Source organism: Mustela putorius, unplaced genomic scaffold (assembly GCF_011764305.1).
Source record: "Mustela putorius furo isolate JIRA1106 unplaced genomic scaffold, ASM1176430v1.1 tig00001162_pilon_pilon_pilon, whole genome shotgun sequence".
NCBI classification, from domain to species: Eukaryota; Metazoa; Chordata; class Mammalia; order Carnivora; family Mustelidae; genus Mustela; species Mustela putorius.
This window is the reverse complement of record NW_025421603.1, coordinates 11,941-16,988: the sequence shown is the minus strand read 5'-3', so window position 1 is coordinate 16,988 and position 5,048 is coordinate 11,941.

The following is a 5,048-nucleotide window of genomic DNA, read 5'->3' as shown; positions in this document are numbered from 1 at the left end:
AAAAACTTCCTCATTGATAAACCATTCAGAGTTCTTTCATTCTATATGTATAATCAGCATTTATGTGACATAAAAATTAGTTCTGACTGAGAAAGTAAAATCTAACTGCATGGCTCTTCCTTCAGGCAGAAAAAAAAAAGAGATACAATTAAAAATAGTTATAAAGTTAAAAAGAAACAATATGTCTGCCAAGAAATACTACAGCTATAAAGTATTATAATAGCCTTCTTTTTTGAGCACTACTGCTTTCTTACTCACCTAGAAACTTTATTCTCAAGAATCAAGGACTCTCAGAAACTCTGGTGTTTGAAGTTTTATCAGTAAGAATGAAACTTTCATTTTTAAGATTTTATTTATTTGAGAAGGTGGGGCAGAGGGAGTGGGAGAAACAGACTGCGCTGAGCAGGGAGCCAGATGCAGGGCTCCACCCCAGGACCCTGAGATCATGATCTTAGCAGAAGGCAGGCTTAACTGACTGAGCTACCAGGCCCCCAAGAATGAAATAATTTCAATTTACCACTCAGATACAAAGATTCAGAAAAGGGGTTTCTACACAAAATTCTCAAAGAAAGAGGACCATGGGTCTTTTTACTATCTAGGAGTGATGCTGACCCCTTTACACAGTCCTGCTTTGCATTGAGCCTATCAAAACTGTGTTTCATTTAAGTTTCATCCAAACTTTACACCTGCCCACAATTCTGTAACTCAGTCTTTTCCTTCCGTTGGTTAAATGCCCTATGGTGTCTCTGGTGTGCAGTCTCCCCTCATCAGAGTGAATCAACCTACATGATTTTGCTGGACTACAGATTTTTCCCCCCCGATGGTTTTAGGTTGATTCGGCGGAGACACTGTCTTGCTCAGCTCTGCGGCTCCTAAGATGAAAATTTTGAAAGTAGATGTAACATGCACTTGTTTTCACTCCCAAATATATCATGCCAGGTAGGCATACATATGAATACCATGACATTTTGGTCATAACTGGGATGTGTTCACATCTCGGAAAGGTTACAGGAACAAGAAATAGGTCAGAGGTCTAGGTAGCTTTCGGTTCACTTCTTGAACAGGCCTAGATTTCTCTTTCGGGCATTGGACAAACATTTTGTCTGCTAAACTGACGCTTCCATCCTCTGTGACTGAAAGAAACAAACGAGACAAATCTACTCGGCCGAAGCTGAAACAGCTATTCCGGGACCCATCTGGTTACGGGCGAACAGCTTTGGACAAGCTGACACCCGCAGGGATTCTAAGAGTAAGTGGGCGTGTTGCTGCCGTCCTCCGCGTCCCTGAGCTGGGATCCGAGACCAGCTTTACTCCTCTGCTCCGTGCTCCATGGCAGAAACCCAAAGCCGGGCGCCCGCCTTGCCCCGCACATCCATCTCTTGCGACAAGTAAGGGCAAGGGGCGCAGCTTCAGACAGTCATAGCTTCCAAGATAGAACACGCGAACGACCAGCGAAGGATGCCAGCCTAAGACCGCCCGGAGGCTGCCACGTTTAGCAGGCAAAGACCTCGGCTCCCCCTTCCTCTACGTAACTAGACGAGCAGGGACCGCGAACGGCGGGGGGCGTGGCTCCGCAGGGAGGCGCCGAATAAACTGGTGAGCGTGTCCATGACGCCATCTTGGATCCTGGCGTGTCCAGGAGTTGCCCTTCCTCCTGGTGATTGGACGAGCCCTTTGGGTGTCCCGGAAGAGGCGTACCCAGCCAGCCTGAGTTGTGCGCTCGGTCCGGTTGGTCTGGTTTTGTGAAATCTGTAGTTGTTAATGATTTTCTTTCTCGTTCCTGAACGCCCGCGACCTCCGGAGGTACATAAGGCTTCATTGGACTTACCTACCCATTCTAATGGAGCTTCGAAGAAACCTGAAAACCGTCTTGGAGTTGCTTGGGGAGGAATCATTAGATGCTTCTTAATGGGCGTGGTGGTGTTCTTCAGGGAGCGTGGGGATCAAAGTCTAGGAAGAGGAGAGACACAACTGCATGAGTAGCCGCGAGACTTACAGCTATAACGGGATTAGGGGTGAGGGACGCAGGATTGCCACCGGGGGAAAACTAGGAAGGTGTTGAGGTGAGATTTGGGGGAGCCTTGAATGCCAGGCTAGGGAGTTTTGGACTTTATCCCTGTGGAAGAGGGGATAAAAATGAACATTTGGAGGACTTTAAACAGGGTTGACATAATCAGATAGTGAAATTTAGAAAAATAATTCTGTAACTGGAGAATCCCAAGGTGTTTCTTCAAGTGTGTTTCAGTGAACAGATTGGGGAGCTTGTTTTACAAGTGCAGTTTCTTGGCTCTCCCTAGACCTGCAAATCAGATTCTCTGGTTGTAGAGCTAGGAAACATACATTTGGTGAAAAGAAATACAGAAATCTAAGAATGAAGATTTGAATTCTCACAAGCTGAACACACTGGTGTAACCAGCACCTAGATGTGAATACATCACCAACAGCTCAGAAGCCTCTTACTCCCCAGAAACAGCTGCCCTCACCAAGATTAAACATGATCATTACTTAAAAAAAAAAAAAAAGAAAAAAGATTTTGTTTATTTGACAGAGAAAGAGATCACAAGTAGGCAGAGAGGCAGGCAGAGAGAGAGGGCGAAGCAGGCTCCCTGCTGAACAGACAGCATGATTCAGGGCTCAATCCCAGGATCCTGAGATCATGACCTGATCTGAAGGCAGAGGCTTTACCCACTGAGCCACCTAGGAGCCCCTAACATGATCATTACTTCTAACAATCAGATTGCCAGTTTGGGATTTTATATAATTAAGTCATACAGCATATACTCTTTATATCTGGCTTATTTCACTCAGTGTTATGTGTAAATTCATCTGAATTGTTCTTTTTTTTTTTTTTTTTTCTTTTTAAAGAAGGGAGTTGAGGGAAATTGGAAGGGGAGGTGAACCATGAGAGACCATGGACTCTGATAAACAATCTGAGGGTTTTGAAGGGGTGGGGGGGGGGGAGGTTGGGGGAACCAGGTGTTGGGTATTAGAGAGGGCACAGATTGCATGGAGCACTGGGTGTGGTGCAAAAACAATACAACTGGTACAGAACTACAATCTCTGTGGACAAAAAAATAAGTCAAACAACAGCAATTGTGATGATAGCACTGAGGAAATAAAGTTGAGCTAGAAAAGGAGGAAAGGGGGACGCCTGGGTGGCTCAGTGGGTTAAAGCCTCTGCCTTCGGCTTAGGTCTGATCCCAGGGTCCAACTCTCTGCTCAGCGGGGAGCCTGCTTCCCCCTCTCTACCTGCCTCTCTGCCTACTTATGATCTCTCTCTTTCTGTGAAATAAATTAAAAATCTTAAAAAAAAATTAAGGGAGGAAGGGGACTAATCTATTTTTTAATGTGCTAGGTTAAGTCTCTCAGAAGAGATATCTGGAAAAAAAAATAGAAGAGATGGTTGGCACTGCTATGCAATGAGTATGAACAAAGGGGAGAATATTTCTGGCAGGAGGAGTTACCATGTGAAAAACTCAGATCAGGAGAGAACTTGGCCTGTTTAAGACCAGTGTAGCTGAGGCACAATAAGGATGGGAAAGGAGGAATGGCACAGGTGTGTTTGAATATAGGAGCATATGATGCAGGGCCTTGTAGGCTACAGTAAGAAATTTAGATTTTATTATTGTTATTTTTTAAGATTTTATTTATTTGAGAGACAGAGCATATGAGTGCAAGTTGGGGGAGGGGCAGAATGAGAGGGAGAAACAGACTTGCTTGCCTAGCAGGGAGCAGGCTGGATCTCAGGACCTCAGGATCTTGACTTGAGCTGAAGGCTTAATAACTGAGCCACCCAGGGGCCCCTAAATTTTATTTTAAATACTGTAGAAAACCAATGAAGTGATGTTACTTAACAATGTGACTTAACAACGAAGAGGTGTTATCTGACATTCTTTTTAAAAGATCCCTCTGGGGGCGCCTGGTTTGCTCAGTGGGTTAAAGCCTCTGCCTTTGGCTCAGGTCATGATCCCAGGGTCCTGGGATGGAACCCCAAATCGGTCTCTCTGCTCAGCGGGGAGCCTGCTTCCTCCTCTCTCTCTCTCTCTCTGCCTGCTTCCCTGCCTACTTGTGATCTCTGTCAAATAAATAAATAAAATCTTTAAAAATAAAATAAAAGATCCCTCTGTTTGATGAGCAGAGAATGGATTAAAGGAGGCAATAGAGAAAGCAGGTCATTTAGGAGGCTGGTAGAACAGTCTTGGAAAATACTGGCATAGAGCTTAGAGGAAAGGACTGAAAGACATTTGGGGATTGCCAGTACAATGATCGCCTTAATCCAGCAATGAAAGGTAACACTATATATTTAAGCAATGAGATATCCTATGTATGTATTCTTATGTTTTGTATCAAGGGCATAGCATTTCTACCAAAAATGCATAATCTGAATCTGATCATGGGGGAAACAAGTCAATGTTGAGAGAAAGTCTACAAACCAATTAGCCTGTATTTTAAAATGTCAGTATTATGAAAGACAAAGATGTAGGAACTATTATAGATTTTAAGACTAGATATGAAGCTTCCAATTTATAATCCTCTATTAGATTATGAACCAGGAAACAAAATTTTTATTTGCACAAAAGGATGTAGGTGGGACAACTGATAACATCTGAATAAAACTACAGCATAAATGATAAATTATGTTAGTATAATTTTCCTAATTTTGATCTTTGTACTGATTATGTAAGATAATGTCCACTTTTAGGAAATAGCACACAAGTGCTATTTAGAGATAAAGGAATCTTCTCAAATGATTCAGAAAAAAATGATAGAACAATAAAGCAAACATAAAATGTTAACGTTTGGGGAGAGGTGCCTTGGCAGCTTAGTCAATTAAGCATCCGACTCTTGATTTCAGCTCAGGTCATGATTTCAGGATCATACGATCAAGCCCCATGTCAGGCTCTGCACTGGGTGTGGAGCCTGTTTAAGATTCTTTCTCCCTCTGCCTCTCTCTCTCAATAAATAAATTTCCCTCTGCGTCTCTCTCTCTCAATAAAAAAGTAAATAGTGTTAGTATTTGGGGAATCTAAGAAAAGCATTTAAGGCAA